Here is a 17,439-nt window from a genome sequence, read left to right on the forward strand (position 1 = left end):
CTTCCTCAGCTCCGCCCTCGCGGACCGATTCCTAGACTTGCTTACTCCCTGTAAACAACGCTGAAGTGGTCCTTCTCCCTCCCCTTTTTTCTTTTCCGTGGCCTTCACCGTCCAACGAACGTACAGAGAACTCCGGTAGAAAGCTGGCTGTTGGAGACGGGCGGGGGAAGTCTTTAGTACTGGGGTGGAAGAAGGGAAGACATTTCCTACGGGCTAAGGAAAGTCAAAGGTGCGCGGACTCGTTTTCCTAGGAGAAGCGGAAGGGCATATCAGCATCTCACGGTGACGTAAGCGTCCTATGCTTGCTGGCAGAGGCGTGCGGTGCCCGGAGAGTGCGCTGCGCATGCGCCCCGGGGAAGAAAGAAGAGGCTGAGTGCTCCGCTTGGGGGTGGGGTTCTGTCTGGATGCTCTTTTGGCCCACCGCAAAGCTACCTGATGTTATCCAACCTGATAAGTGTCTAGGGCTTGTAAGAAGAATTTATTGGGAAGGGGCTGGTGTTCTGTTGTGTAAAGATTTTGCATTCTTTGTTGACCTCGCAAAAAATTGTCTATTACGTATAAGTAGAATTGCGGTTTTTTCCGGTGGCACATAGTGGATGGAGGTAGACTGTCAGGCACTTTAGAAATGTGGCGGTTTGGAGGATCATATTCTTAAGCACCGTCTTGGGTGTTAAAGGCCTTTTAAAACGGTAAATGATACTATTGATGGCGGGGAACCTGTTTGGTAATGTGCCAAGGGAATTCTATTCACTGAACCAACACATCTGAGTATTTGAGTAGGTTTTATTACCAGGTGTTTAACGAGTATGTGGTGACATATAAATGTGTTTTATTTGAGGTTCTTTTACTCACGTATGGTAATTTTTGGCTCATCTTTTAATTGTTTAGTTAATAGAAAGAATATGTGGAACTACAGAAAGTTTTGAAAGAGGAAAGGGGAAAAAAAAAACTCAACCATTTACAGGAGTAGTCTCCTTTGTGTTTTCCATTTCTGTTTTTTATATGCCTATTTTACCAGTCATTGAAAAAATTTGTATTGAGCTTATTCAGGTGGTGAATAAGCTCTAGCAGGGGTAAGCTCTAGCAAACTGGAAGTAACCAAGACAGAAATAGCTCCTGCCTTCATGGAGTGTACAATCCAAACAGGATAAATATTAAGCTAATTATCATTATCTAAAATTACCCGGTACGTATTTAACCAAAGAATACCGAAACACTAGTTTGAAGGGATATGTGCATGCCTAAGTTTATTGCAGCATTATTTACAATAGCCGAACTATGGAAGCAGCCCAGGTATCCATCAATAGATGAATGGATAAAGAAGATGTGGAATATTACTCAGCCATAAAAAGGATGAAATCTTGCCATTTGCAACAAGACTGTATCTAGAGAGTATAATGCTAAGTGAAATAAGCCAATCAGAGAAAGACAAATATATGATTTCACTCATTGTGGAATTTAAGATACAAAATAGCTAACGAAGGAAAAAAGAGAGAGAAACCAAAAAAAAAACCAGACTCAACTATAGAGAACATAGGGTTACCAGAAAGGAGGTAGGTGGGGGGATGGGTGAAATAGATGAAGGGAATACATAGTACACTTAGCTGATGAGCACTGAGTAATATATGGAACTGTTGAATCACTATATTGTACACCAGAAACTAATATAACACTGCATGTTAACTACACTGGAATAAAATGAAATAAAAAATAAAATTACCCAGTACATTGACTTGTATACGTGTGCATGAATTCCCTCCCTAGAATATAAGGTCAAGGATGGCAGGAATCTTGCGTGTTTTGTTTCACTCTGTATCCCTGCATGTAATAACCTTTCAATATTTGATTACTAACTGAATAAACAATTACCAGTATCAAAAGTATTAAGATGGAAAATTGCAGACTACCATGGAAATACTTAACCTTAGGTAGGGATATCAAAGAAGGTTTTTCTGAGGAAGTGACATTTAAGATGAGACTTGAAACCACTGGGCAAAGAAGTGGGGGAAAAAGTGATACAGGCAGGGGAAACAACATGTACAAGGGTTCTGAAGCTAAGAGGTCATAAAAAAAGAATCTCTGAAAGGTAGTGTATATAGCTGGTCCTGAGAATTGAGGGGGAGAGAATTGAAGTCCTTAGGTCCATAGGACAGAGCAGGGGATGGGAAGCCCAGGAAGGATTTTAAGTGGGTTTTATCCTTTTTTCACTTCATGTAGCCTTTTTCCATATTACTATGTGGTTTTCCTTCTACATGGCCAACATTTTTCTGCAGAGTATTTTTGAGAGTGTAGCATTTCTGCATAATACCTTTGGGAGTGCAGCATTATTACATTGTTGGACCATGATTTTCACTCCTGTAGGAATCATATAAATTCTACTTCGAGGTAGGTAGCCAAGAAAAATGAGAGTATGTCCAAGCAAAAACTTGTCCATGTAGGGTGCCTGGCTGGCTCAGTCAGAGCATGCAACTCTTGATCTCAGGGTTGGTAAGTTTAAGCTCCGTGTTGGGTGTAGAGATTACTTAAAAAATAAAAAGTTTTTAAAATTAAAAAAAAAAAACTTGTCCATGAATGTTCATAATAGCATTATTCATACAAGCCAAAAGGTGAAACAACACAAATGTCCACCAACTGATGAACATATAAATTAAATGTGGTATATCTAAACAATGGGATATTTGGCCATAAAAAGGAGGTATTGATGTATGGTGTAACATGGATGATCCTCAAAAACATATATAGTCTTTTGTGACTGGTTTTTTTCACTTAGCATAATGACTCCGTTTATATGAAATGTCCAGAATAGGTAAATCCATAGAGACAGAAAGGATTAGTGGTTGCTTAGCCTTCAGTGCAGAGATGGAATTGGGGGATGATAACCAAACGATGTTGGGTTTCTTTTTTGAGGCAAACGTTCTAAAATTGATTGTGATGATGGTTGCACCACTCTGAATATACTAAAAACCATCGAATTGTACACTTAATTGGATTGAATGAAATGTGAATTATATATCAATAATGCTGTTATCAAAAAAAATGAAGGAAACAAAGAAAAAGAATCCAATTAATTGTCATTCATAACCTTTTTTGGATCATTCCTGGGTCCAATGGTCCTTACAGTTTTATGGATTTTGTTGGATACCAATTGCCAAGTTGTTTAGCAGAGGGGTCAAACCAATTAAAACGTAACTGGGAACATTTAAGAGCTTCTATTTCGTTATATACTTAACCTTTTTGAAGTTTAGGTTTATTAAAATGATCTTACTGTCTGTGAGAGGCCAGTGACAATCTAGCCTACAGAACTGTAAATGTAATTTCAAGTAATTAATAGGTGGTAAGGAACAAGTTCCGGTTGTCCTAACAGAAACTATTAGCATTCTTCTTCTACACTGTTCACTCATAAGAGCTTACTTTTAATCAATGTCTCTTTTTCCTTAATAACTGTGACATTGCTTTTACAATGGTTGTAGTTGTAAAAAAATGGAAAGCCTTTGAAATTCCCTGAGAAAATAAATAAGGCATATAAAGAAAATATGTTAATATCCATTTATTGGTATGGAATTCATATTTTTCCATTTTCTCAATCTTTTTAGAAATGTTTCCCTTTTGTCCTAATAGTAAAAAAAATAAGTATCTTTCTACGTGGCACTTGCAAATAATAATAACTAAAATGTATTGATTACTTACAATACAAGGCATTGCACTTTTAGTACATTCTCTCATTTTTAGCCCCACAGCACTCCTCTGTAGTAGGTGTTTTTTGTTGTCCCCATTTTACAGAAGATAAAGAGGTCAAGTAAATCTGCAAGATTGGTCACACAGCTTGGAGAGGCATAGCCAGGATGCAAACCTACCTTGTCTGACTCCAGAGCCTGCTGTGCTTTCAATTACTACCCTTTCCTGCCTCACCCTGTGGATATTTCTGGCTTGCATTAAATATTTGAATAAAAATACTCACCCTCTGGTTATTTTTGTCTTACCTTTAATCTTAGAACCTATATATTTTTTTAAGTTTTTAGTTAGCAGTTTATATTTGTTTCTAGAGAGTTGATTTTTGCTTAAAAAGGGGTTATTCAATTTTCTTAGACTTGTTTTATTTCATGACTGGAATATTGAATCTTGAAATAAGGAACATGCCTTACTTCAAATGCAGAGTGGTAGAGTAAGGAAACACCTGAGAAATAGTGTTACTGTCATAGGAAAGGATCTGCTCTGAAATGCAAAATGGTGTCAAGTGAGACCTACCCACCCCGCCCCGCCTTGGAAAGTCTAGGACAACTGAAGGGAATCAAGCTGATGAGCACAAAGTGGTTTGCCATTCTTAATCTTTCAAGAAAAATAATTAGAAGTGCACTGCATACATTTTTATGAGTATAGAAGACAAGGCTACTAAATCTTTAATGACACAAATTTCTGGTCTCCTTTGTCTTAAGTGAAACTTTTAGGGTAATGTTCCCAGCAGACAATTTATGAAGGTACTGTCTTACTGTAGGAGAAATACGGAGGCCTACAGGAACAAAGGAAATGATTTATTGTCACTATAATCACTTATCTTTAACATCTGCTTACACTTAGGGATCCTTTTTACAGCTTCCAAAATATGTTTTCATTAATCCCTACAGTGACAGAATATAAGAAGAGTAAACCTCCCAAATAGACATCAAGAGGAAAGGAGTCCCCATTCATCAAATAGTAGAAAGACCTCCTACTTACTATGAGGTGGGGAGAAAATGCTCAGGCAAAACAAGTCAAAAATTCTAAAATAGGAAACCACAAGCTGCCTTCCAGACTTTACCCTGAATGTAAGCTGGCTTTAGGTTTCTCATAGTTAGGTGCTTATTTAGAAAGACCTCACCTGAAGGGATCATTGGTTGCATGCTTCATTAAGAGGGCCCTCAGAAGTCATATAGCAGCCACCTATTTGAAATTTGTAAACCAAAAGGTCTTCAGTAGAAACTTTATTCTTTTGTTGTTCTTGTTGGAAGAAAAATACACCCTTTAAATAACACCACTTTACTCTTTCACAAACTGTTTTGAATTCCTGAACCACCAAATTTAGTAAATTCAGAAAAAAAATCCTTTTTTGAAAATTGAGATTTTATTTATTTGAGAGAGAGAGTAAGAAAGCACAAGCAGGGGGAGCGGCAGAGGGAGAGGGAGAAGCAGGCTCCCCGCTGAGCAGAGATCCAATCCCAAGACCCCAGGATCATGACCCAATCCGAAGGCAGACACCCAACCGACTGAGCCACCCAGGCACCCTAAAGATGTCTTATATAATCAAACTACCAATACACTTTGTTTCTTGTCAAACATTTATGGGGGATGTATGGAGAAAAAGGTAAACATCTTCCAAAGTATATTTTTAGTATCATCACAACATGTTTACTGCAACCCTTATTTCTTCTGAGTAAAGGAAAAGAACTGGGGAATCAATTTAAATTATCCACAATCAGGGTTTCCAAGACTTCTTTCTCACATAACTAAGCTACTTTTATTACCAGACAGTGATGTAGTAAATACTGAGTCCAGGTTGCATACTGGGCTCAGCACTGTTAAGAGATTGGAAGGTGAGTTATATATAGTCATGTTTGTAAGACATTTATTTGTTCAATCATTCAGTAATTCAGCAACATTTACTAGCTGTGTGCCAGTGAGCAAGTTAATCAGCTCTGTAACTTGACCTCAGTGTCATCATCTGTAAAATGAGGGTAATAATTATGAGAATTAAATGGGACAATATTTGCAAAAGACTTAGAACAATGTATGACACAGGAAACACTAATTGTTAGCCTAACTTAAGAGTCCTTTATGTGCCGGGCTTGAGTTTGATTTTTTTTCTTCCACAGTACAGTTAAAGATGGCCCACCCTCAAGCAGCTCTCAGCCATGCAAGGGAAACGTACATGTTAATGAATGTTATTAATAGAACATGAGAAGTTTTATAATAGTTACATGTAGAATGCTATGGGGAAACAGAGAAAGGAGAAATTCTGTATGTTGGTTAGAGGATGCTTCTATAGACTTGCATGCACCATTAATTATTTGCTGTGTGTCAAATTTACAAAATTACACTTAGTTGTGTAAAACAAGTATTTGGTGTCTCACACAGTTTCTGAGGCTCAGGAACCAGGAGTATCTTAGCTGGGTAGTTCTGATTCAGGGTCTCTAATGAGGCTACAATGAAGTCGTTGGCTGGAGCTGAAGTAATGAAGGGCCTGGAGAATGTGCTTCTAAGTTCAGTAAAGTGACTATAGGCAGGAGTCTTCAGTTCTTGCCACTGGGCCTCTCCAAAGGGCTGCTCATGAACAGGCAGTTGGCTCCCCCATAACAAGTGATGAGAGAGACAGAGACAAACGGAAATGGAGAGACAGAACGCCAAGGTGGAAGCTGCAGTTATTTCATGACCTAATCTGGGAAATGATGTACTATCACTTCCACCATATTCTACTTGCTGGAAGCAACTCACTAAGTCCAGGTTATACTGAAGGAGAGGGGGATTAAACGTGAAGGGAAGAGTATCAAAGAATTTGTGAACATCTTTTTAAAACACTGCAGGTATGGAAGGAAAAGTAAGGTTTAGCTATGTAGACAGGAACAAACTTATGACAAGCAAGGAAATAGCAGAAACAAAAGAATAGAGAATCGAGGGGAAATTGTTATGAGGAAATGGACTTAGAGAGGTAAAGTAGCTTTCCTATCATGTGTTAAACAGTTAGTAAATGGGAGAGCCAGGATCTGAACCCATATTTCTGGTTATAGAATCCAGATCTTATCACTACCTATATTAGGCAAGGTTTTTCAGAGAAACAGAACCAAAAGGATGCATCTATGTTGATAGCCACATCTATATCTATATGGAGAGAGAGAAAGAGATATTTATTCTAAGGAATTAGCTCACATGATCATGGAGGCTTGGTAAGTCCAAAATCTGCAGAGTAGGCTGGCAGACTAGAGACCCAGAGAAGAGTCGCCATTCAAGTCCAAAGGCAGTCTGATGACAGAATTCCTTCTTGCCCAGGAGAGGTCAGTTTTTGTTCTATTAAGGCCTTCGACTGATTAGATGAGGCCCACCCACATTATAGAGGGTAATCTGCTTTAAAGTCCAATTTAAATGTTAAATCTCATCCAAAAAAACACCTTCACAGAAACATCTAAAATAATTGTTGACCAAATATCTGGGCACTATAGCCCAGCCAAGATGACAGATAAAATGAATCATCATACTACCCTATATGGTAGAGGTAATTTGGGGTTCAGATTGCAAAGGGCCCCAAATACCAGACTAAGCAGTTTGTTGAATTTACAATTAACCAGTAGCTCTCTCATGGCTCTGTCATGTCTAACCTTGAACATCTGATAATAGTGGAGTGTTCCCATAGAATATTATAATTCTGTTAGAGAATGTATATTGGACTATTTGTCTATCGGGCTTCATCTTCAGTATGTTTTGACAAATGAAAAATTTGGTTTTATTGACACTATACTTTTTCCTTTCAATACTTTCCAGTCCACATAGTTTTAGTAATTAGCCTTTCACATATTTCAAAATGTTTACTCATTTCAAAAATATTTTTCTCTCTTATTTATTCTCCCCATTTGGACTTTTTTCTCTTAACTTTTTCTTTTGTGTTTGTGCCTTATTTCAAGGATTCTTTTTAGCCATACCTCCTACCAGAGTGAAATATGAAATTAGGAGGGAAGACAAAAATGTAGGTGGGAAAAAAAGAACCCAGTTTATATACCAGCTGGACTTGGTGGTTCTAAAAGTATAAATATTGTTGAAGCATCATTTCTTTGCAGAGGGTGCATAAAGCTGAAAAGCTGTTTCATCCTTGCTGCTGAAGAGATTTCTCTTTGTAGCTAACATAGAGCAGGGAACTCTTTACATTTTTCTTGGAGCCTCAGAACTTAAAGTCCTAATGGTCCCAGCCTGCTCTTTTGGCCTACTCATATTCTGGGTCCTCATCGAGGACAAGACACAGATGGGGTGGACGGGAGAGTCTTGTGAGGCCACTCGAAAGTGATCTGAATTATAGGTCTATGATTACATCCTGCCAGAGCAGGAGAGAACAGGAAGCAAAGTCTAGAAAACCAGCAGAATAAAAGATGCAACAAGCTAGAAGAAAAGCAGAACTGGACTTGCACAAAAAATGGGGGCAGAGACCTGGTGGTAAAGCATAAAAGAAGGCAAGAGAATTTGGGAATTAGTTCCATGGATATAGCCCACTTCTCACTTTCCCTCTTAAACACAACGTTATATAATTTATGAGCTTCAGAGCACCCATGGGTGGATAACACCACTAGCTGGTTTGGTGAATTCTATTAAATGAGCAGATTTTGTGGGTGAGTGAAGAAGACATCAGCATCATTTGAAGGAGATGCTAGTTTCCTAAAAAAGAAACATTTACTGCATCAGTGCTACTCTGTGTTCCTTTCTTTCCCCCACCATCCCCTCATTGCTACAGATCATCCTACAAGCCCAACCAAGTATGATTTCCATCTTTAGTGCTATAGGGAAAGGCCTTCATTAATAGCATGAAGAAACAAAGGTTTTACCAAAATCAGTTTCTTTTATTTTTGAATATACCAACACAAATATTATGTCGATGAAGAAAGGAGATTTTGATAGTTTATCTTTCTGTTTTTAATGAAATTAAATCTAAACCAACTTGGAAAAATAGTTTTCCTATTTTACCTTGAAAGATTGCCACTGGAGGTATTCCATAAATTCTCTAAGTAATCCATCCACAGGAATATTCTCCACCTTTTAATTGTGTTCCTTTGCATATTTCAGGAAGCTATTCTTAATATATTACTCATTTGAACTGTGTGATAGCAGAAATTAAGACCCCCAAATCTAACCATACAAAAATACTCTTTGGATCAACCCATGTAGAAAATTATCAGCTAATTTTGACTTAAATCTTATTTATATTTATAACCACTTGCATTTTAAAGCAAAAAAAAAAAAGTACCCAAAATTTGCTACTCTATAAGATAATTTCCATTCCTGAATCCATAATGTCTTCTGAGTGCTTGAGGATAAGTTTGGGTAAGGAAGAAAAATAATGCTGCAGAAATATGGTGAGAGGAAACAATCTTTGTGCTAAAGAAACCAGTATTCAGTGGGACTTTCCCTTCCTCCTACAATATCAGATATTCTCCATCATGCTTCTCAGAGAGGGCCACTGATCAATTTTTATAGGTCCATTGAAACTTGGCCTCCTGACCACTATCAGGAATTTACAACGTACATATAAATAGGTAATGAATATTAAAAGACTGATTTGAATGCCAAGTCAGGTTTTTTTCACCCAGAGAATTGTTGAATAGAACAGACTTCCTTTGACAGCTACTCCCACATATGTTATAATATATGCACCATATTCCTTACTGTAGAGTTATCGTTAAGGCCACGGAAACTAGATCTTGTCTATATGAAAAAAACAAGGCTATGTATGTTACTAATGATATTGCTTTGATATTTATACATAGTATCTTGCTATTTGCCTTTGCCTTTAATATGTATTTGCACTTTAGTTTCTAAAACTATTCAAAAGCCAAGTAGTTAGTTATTCACTAAGTTCTCATTAGTCACTGAATTCAATTTATAAAACTTTTACTGTCAGGTAGTAGCTGTAGACTTTTATAAGTTTGATACACATTAAACAAAGGAACCAAGACAAAATGTAATTTCTATGCTAACAAAGCCAGGATCCTTTATCATAATACTAAAATTATCCCTAATGTTAGGAGTTAAATTAGAGTAAAAGCCAACATTAGAAAAGATTTTCATAAGGTTTTTTTGAGTGGAGGGCTTTATCTTTTCTTTTCTTTTTTTTTTTTTGTCTTAAGAGCCAACCATTTTACATTAAAAAATTCATTAAAGTTTGTTGCAATCGATACATAGTCTCATCTTCCACAGCAGCTTGAGGGGGTATAACCCAAGGGGTAGACGTCATGACAACAGGAATTTCTGGCTCTGAGCATCCCCTGTGTAAATGCTGGTACCCCAGTCCTCCTAGCACTCAAACTTTCTCCTTTCCCTTGGCAGGTCCTAGAAGAGTAAACTTGATCTGCTTGACAGCCATTGAAAGAATTTCATCTCTGTTCTCTGCCTGACTGCCTCGGCACGCCTGCCCCTCTGGCACTCTTCAGATGGGTAATGACCTTGGTCTGACACCTAGGGGTCACTGCTTCACAGTTTGTGCTTAACCAACCATCACCGTCCTCACTGCTGATATTGGATTAGGTCCCTTGTAGTCAATGTCTATGTCATTCTGGGTGATGAGGGAGTGGAGTGAACTTGGGAACTCTCTGTCTCTGCTGGTGTTATAATCCTTTCAATGAATTTCTAAATGGGGTGGTCTTGCTTTCCACTTTTATAGCGCTCACAGTATCAAATTTTACATTGACACATTTCCTTATGGTTCTTAGGTCTTATGCTCTGTCTCTGTCATCAACTTCTGTGGCACTGGGTCAGGTAACATTTAAAGTGATACTACTTAACTCCTGAAGTGTCTGGACACTTTGACTCCCAACTATTCGGAGTGAGTTCCCTGCCTACTTCAGGTCACCCCCAAAGAAATTAGGGGGCAGCCTCTCTGTCTCGCCTGATCCTGTCCTATGGAGACTACTGTGAGTTCCAGAGTATTCTCTCTCTCTCCCTGTCCCTGTCTCTGACCCTCTCCCCATCTGTTTCTCGAGATCCATAAGAGCCTCTGGTGGCCCTACTTTTTAAAGTGCATAAGTAAAGAAAGTCCCCATGTTAAATGTAACGTTTACTTTTTAAGAGAAAAACTCACTTTCTGTCAACAAAGGCATAGAAACATAAAATTCTATTTATAATAGACTTATAATTACTCATTCATAGAATGTTAATGTAAATAATAATATGACTCTTCATTTAATATTACGGGTAGTTCAGAAAGAGATAAAGAGAAAGCATTGCACCTGAAGATCATATTTAAAGTCAGTCTTTACTATTCAGTTTTCTAAGTTTTATTTTTCTTATCAGAAACCATTTTGTATTTCGTTAGATCAACCATCTCGGTTCTTCAGAGTTAACTGGGTTTTTATAACTGTTATTCACAATCATTCAATAGTGTGTGTGTGTTTTTGTTTTTTGTTTGTTTGTTTTTTGTCAAGCCTCTTTTCTGAGTAGGCCCCTCAGTGAAGCTGCTGGGAAGAATTATTTCCTGGAATGAAATATCCTGGCCAGAGTGACACACTCCATGTTGTATTTGCCATGAAGTTGATGAAATTATGCCTTTCAGCAGAGTGCCCCACATCTCCTTCTTTCAAGAGTAGGCATTTTCTTTCCTTTTCTTTTTTTAAAGGTTTTATTTATTTGAGAGAGGGAGAGACAGAGAGGGAGCGAGAGAGAGAGTGGGAAGGTCAGAGGGAGAGGGAGAAGCAGGCTCCCTGCTAAGCAGGGAGCCTGATATGGGGCTCAATCCCAGGACCCTGGGATCATGACCTGAGCCCAAGGCAGATGCTTAACCGACTGAGCCACCTGGGCGTCCCTAGTGCAATAAACTCTTGAAGGCATATTTAAACACAGCCTGGTACGTTGTGTGGTACAGACCCGATGCTAATGTCAGTTGATTTTGCAAGCCACACTAACTAGTAAAAGCTGTGGTTATATGGGACTCTATCTGACTCAATAAACAAATATCCAAATGTTTATTGAGCATCAACTATGTACAAGGCCTTGGGCTGAGTTAAAATACTAAACTGAGCACAAGCTGACCACAAGCAGGAGAAAATGTTACAAACACAAGTATGCTTATTGGGAAATATGCAGAGATCATAATTTTAAGGGAAAACTGAGAACAGCTATGCAAATATTTTGTGGAACTTTTCCATGTGTTCTTAGGAAATACTTAGAGTTTCTACTTTCCTAAGTATTCTTAAACACTCTCTTTTATTCTAAGATCCTGGTAAAATCTTAGTGGATCGATCTCATCTCCCGGGGCTCTGTTTACTATGCAGTGGTATATCTACCATCCCTCCAAACGTGTTCTGCGCTCTTCCTTTAGATTTATGTCAGGTTCCAATATATGGGAAGAGAATCAGCTGAGAGGTCTGCACAATGATGGCCTTATTTAGGATAGTGCCTATGTTGTTGAAACAAAAGACTCAAAAATATAGATACCAAAGTGGTGGCTCTATAATATGGAGAACACAATTCTGTCCATCTTGTTACTTTTCCATCCCTAGGGAGTTGGCTTCATTTTTGTGCCTGAAAAGAGCTCCCCACCACATCCTGATTCCAGCTTACCTGAAGGAGAAAGAGTGAAGGAAGCACCTGACACAGAAGTTGCATATATCATTTACTTACATTCCATTTAATATGCAGTCATTAGCTATATTTGGATCTAGCTTAAACTATCCTTAGTATGGAAGATGAGGGATATTGAGGACAATTAGCAGACTCTGCCACATACTAATATGATCTGGATCTTTTAAAAAATTGTCTTTGAAAAACAACAGTAGCAGTTGGTGCTCTGGCATGCTACATCACTTCCATCCTAGTTCCCTTGAGATTCTTACTAGTACTTAGAGTACAGGGGTGGAGGTAGTAAGAAAACAGTAAAGAAAAACTTAGGTCTGATCTCAGCCCACTGTGCAGCAGTATACCTATGCTGACTGTCACTGCAAAAAGTGTAACCTCTGCACTGAGTGTCACAAAGAGCCAGATTAGATTATGGCTCTGATCACTACACTTTGAACGTACACTAACACTATAATATGTTAAAGATAGAACTAATACAAGTATGATTATGAAGCTGAATGTAACCCTTTCCTACGTAGCTAAAATCTCAACTTTCCAATGCCCCTTACTTTACTTTTTGTAGGTAAGGAGTCTTCCTATTTGGCATCTTCATCACCCTACTTCATGCCCTGTTGATTTTCTTCTGTTGGTCTCCTGCTTCCTTGATGCCCATCAGGCTGAGTTTCAACACTCTACGTGCATCCCACAGGAAGCCCTACAGTCTTCAGCACATTCCACAGGATGTGCGCTTCCTTCCTTGACTACTCTGAAAACTGTGGCTGGTAAGTCCAGATTGTCTTGATTAGGGATCTCGGCTGATGGGGACAGAAACCCCCTCCACTCAACTCTATCAGTGTGGGTGGGAAGATTGTTTATTGAAGGGATTCAGGGGATATCAGGGAATCTAATTTCAGAAGGTAGAGTCCTATTTCACAGGAAGTAGATAGCCATCCAAAAACTACTTTCTCTGGTGTCAAATGATCTCTCATCTCTGCTCCTCTGGGTATGTCCATTTGTTCCATCCCCTCTACCCATCCATTTCTGATCTCTCTAAGGCTTTTGAGGTTTGCTTCCCTACAATTCTTATCTGAGACTTTGATTTGCCATGGTAGCATGGTTTCCCCAATCCTCCCTTGGCTGAGAGCTCCTCTGCACAATTCGAATAGCCTCAGTCTCTGTGCTTTGGTTCAACTTCTGAAATGAGAACATCTAATTGGCTCAGGCTGAATTAAGTGTCTACCCCTGCTTCAATCAGTTGTAGCCAGGAAAGCAGAGTCACCTGAGTCAAGCAGGACTGTAGGCTAGAAGATTCTCTTAGAATAGGCTGTGAGTGGGAAGATGACTGATATATCTATTACAGATATAATCTTTTTAATATTTTTAACCCCAGTCCAAATTGGACTGAGCAGAGTTCGTCCTGGAATAGTGTTAAACCTCTGGTTAGTTACAAAATACCATCTGACCAAGTACCATAACTGGTACTGGGGGTGATCCCCCAAAGGCACTACAGGTCGTCTACTCCCATGACCAGAGAACTTGCTGCCTCTTGCCTTCATCCACTTATGCTCAAGAATTGGCAGCTTCAGACTCTTCCATAGTGGTCTCAGCTTATGGAAACATGATGCATCTAAACACCAGGATTCCTTCTTATTTTGGATATGACTTCTTTATATCCCCTTTTGAAATCTTTCATGATTTCCATCATGTTCCTTTGAATTACATGATCTGTGGGTATCATTTAGAAACACAAAAATATACATTACGAATTTACCTACAGCAGGAGTAGGTGGAGTTTTCTGTGGGTGTTGAAGCTTATACACTTTTAGAGACATTTTTAAAGAAAAAAGAATATACAATTATCAAGACAAAATTGGGTATGAAATTGTATATATATACCACATCTTCTTTATCCATTCCTCTGTTGATGGACATCTTGGCTCTTTCCACAGTTTGGCTATTGTGGACATTGCTGCTATAAACATCAGGGTGCATGTACCCCTTTGGATCCCTACATTTGTATCTTTGGGGTAAATACCCAGTAGTGCAATTGCTGGATCGTATGGTAGCTCTGTTTTCAACTTTTTGAGGAACCTCCATACTGTTTTCCAGAGTGGCTGCACCAGCTTGCATTCCCACCAACAGTGTAGGAGGGTTCCCCTTTCTCCGCATCCCCGCCAACATCTGTCGTTTCCTGACTTGTTAATTTTAGCCATTCTGACTGGTGTGAGGTGATATCTCATTGAGGTTTTGATTTGCATTTCCCTGATGCCGAGCGATGTTGAGCACTTTTTCATGTGTCTGTTGGCCATTTGGATGTCTTCTCTGGAAAAATGTCTGTTCATGTCTTCTGCCCATTTCTTGATTGGATCATTTGTTCTTTGGGTGTTGAGTTTAATAAGTTCTTTATAGATTTTGGATACTAGCCCTTTATCTGATATGTCATTTGCAAATATCTTCTCCCATTCTGTCGGTTGTCTTTTGGTTTTGTTGACTGTTTCCTTTGCTGTGCAAAAGCTTTTTATCTTGATGAAGTCCTAATAGTTCATTTTGCCCTTGCTTCTCTTGCCTTTGGTGATGTTTCTAGAAAGAAGTTGCTGTGGCTGAAGTCGAAGAGGTTGCTGCCTGTGTTCTCCTTTAGGATTTTGATGGAATATTTTGCAGCCACAAAAAGGAATGAAATCTTGCCATTTGCAACGACGTGGATGGAACTGGAGGGTATTATGCTGAGCGAAATAAGTCAATCAGAGAAAGACATGTATCATATGACCTCACTGATATGAGGAATTCTTAATCTCAGGAAACAAACTGAGGGTTGCCTGAGTGGTGGGGTGTGGAAGGGATGGGGTGACTGGGTGATAGACATTGGGGAGGTTATGTGCTATGGGGAGCGCTGTGAATTGTGTAAGACTGTTGAATCACAGACCTGTACCTCTGAAACAAATAATACATTATATGTTAAAAAAAAAAAAAAGAAGTTAGCAGGAGGGGAAGAATGAAGGGGGGGAAATTGGAGAGGGAGACGAACCATGAGAGACTATGGACTCTGAGAAACAAACTGAGGGTTTTAGAGGGGAGGGGGTGGGAGGATGGGTTAGCCTGGTGATGGGTATTAAAGAGGGCACGTACTGCATGGAGCACTGGGTGTTATATGCAAACAATGAATCATGGAACACTACATCAAAAACTAATGATGTATTGTATGGTGATTAACATAACATAATAAAAAAAATTGGGTATGAAATTGATCCTCTATTTCAAATGAAATAGGAAACACAAGAGGTATCTTTTTAATAAATGGTTCTTAAATTTCACTGGGCATAAAAATAACATGGCAATCTTATGAAAATACAGATTTCTAGACAAGGATGCCCACTCTCACAATTTTTATTCAACATAGTACTGGAATTCTTAGCCAGAGCAATTACGCAAGAAAAAAAAATAAAATAAAAGGCACCCAAATCTGAAAGAAGTAAAATGATCTCTGTTTGCAGATGACATGATACTACATATAGAAAACCCTAAAGATTCCACCATAAAAACTGTTAAAACTAGTAAACAAATTAAGTAAAGTTGCAGGATACAAAATCAACATACAAAAGGCAGTTGCCTTTTTATGCCCTAACTAACTATTGGAAAGAGAAATTAAGAAAACAATTGCATTTATAGTATCATCAAAAAGAATAAAATAGGTATAAATTTAATCAAAGAATGAAAGACCCGTACACTGAAAACTGTAAAACATTGATGAAAGAAATTGAAGAAGACACAAATAAATGGAAAGATATGGATTGGAAGAATTAATATCATTAAAATGTCCATACTACCCAAAGCAATTTACAGATTCAGTGCAATCCCTATCAAAATTCCAATGGCATTTCCACAAAAATAGAACAAACAATCCTAAAATTTGTATGGAAACACAAAAGACCCCAAATAGCCAAAGAAATCTTGAGAAAGAAAAATAAAGCTGGAGACATCAAACTTCCTGATTTCGAGCTACAGTAAACAAAATAGTATGGTACAAACAAAAACAGACACATAGATCAGTGAAACAGAATAGAGAGCCCAGAAATAAACCCACACATATATGGTTAACTTCTGACAAAGTTGCCAAGAATATACAATGTGGAAAGGATAGTCTCTTCAGTAGAGAGCCACATGCAAAAGAATGAAGCTGGACTCCTATCTTATATCATACACAAAAATCAACTCAAAATGGTTTAAAGATTTGAACATAAGACCTGAAACTATAAGACTCCTCGAAGGAAATATAGGGAGAAATCTCCTGCGTTAGTCTTGGCAATGATTTTTGGATTTGACACCAAAATCAAAGGAAGCAAAAGGAAAATTAAACAAGTGGGACCACATCAAACTAAAAATCTGCACAGCAGGGCACCTGGGCAGCTCAGTTGGTTGAGCACCTGACTCTTGATTTTGGCTCAGGTCATGATCTCAGAGTCATGAGATGGAGCCCCCTATAGTCAGGCTCTATTCTCAGCAGGGAGTCTGCTTCTCTCCCTCTCCCTATGCCCTCCTACTTGTATGTGCTTTCTCTGTCTCTCAAACAAATATATCTTGTAGAGAAAAGATTTCATAAATTAACTAAACTAAAATAAAAATCTGCGCAGCAAAGGAACCAATCAACAAAATGAAAAGGCAACCCACAGAATAGGAGAAAATATTTGGTAAAACACACATCCAATAAGGAGTTAATATCCAAAATATATAAGGAACTCAACTAGTTAGTAAAACAAAAACGAAACAAAAGAGCAAAAAATGAAAAACAAAACAAAACAAAATTAAAAATGGGCAAAAGACCCAAAGAAGACATACAAATGGCTAACATCTGAAAAGATACTCAATATCACTCATCATCGGGGACATGCAAATCAAAACCACAATGAGATATCACCTCACACCTGTTAGGATCTCTATTACCAAAAAGACTCTTGCCTTTACCAACCTCTCCCCGTTTCCCCCATTGCTGGTGAGATGTGGAGGAAAGGGAACCCTTGTGCACTGTTGGCGGGACTATAAATCAGTGCAGACACTCTGGAAAGCAGTATGGACGTTCCCCCAAAATTAAAAATAGAACTACCATGTGACCAAGCAATCCCACTCCTGGGTATGCATATTCAAAGGAAATGTCATCATTGTCTTGAA

General features: G+C 38.4%; 1 long non-coding RNA gene across 1 annotated transcript; it reads left to right on the forward strand.

The window, feature by feature from the left end:
• The first annotated feature begins 77 nt into the window (after window positions 1-77).
• LOC116630064 lies at window positions 78-14,898 on the forward strand. Its single transcript, XR_004298871.1, has 5 exons — window positions 78-229; window positions 10,054-10,161; window positions 11,148-11,305; window positions 12,860-13,058; window positions 14,861-14,898. It is a non-coding gene; the product is annotated as an uncharacterized LOC116630064 (long non-coding RNA).
• The last annotated feature ends 2,541 nt before the right edge of the window (window positions 14,899-17,439 follow it).

The sequence above is a fragment of the Phoca vitulina genome, unplaced genomic scaffold (genome assembly GCF_004348235.1).
Source record: "Phoca vitulina isolate PV1807 unplaced genomic scaffold, GSC_HSeal_1.0 scaffold3, whole genome shotgun sequence".
Taxonomy (NCBI): Eukaryota; Metazoa; Chordata; class Mammalia; order Carnivora; family Phocidae; genus Phoca; species Phoca vitulina.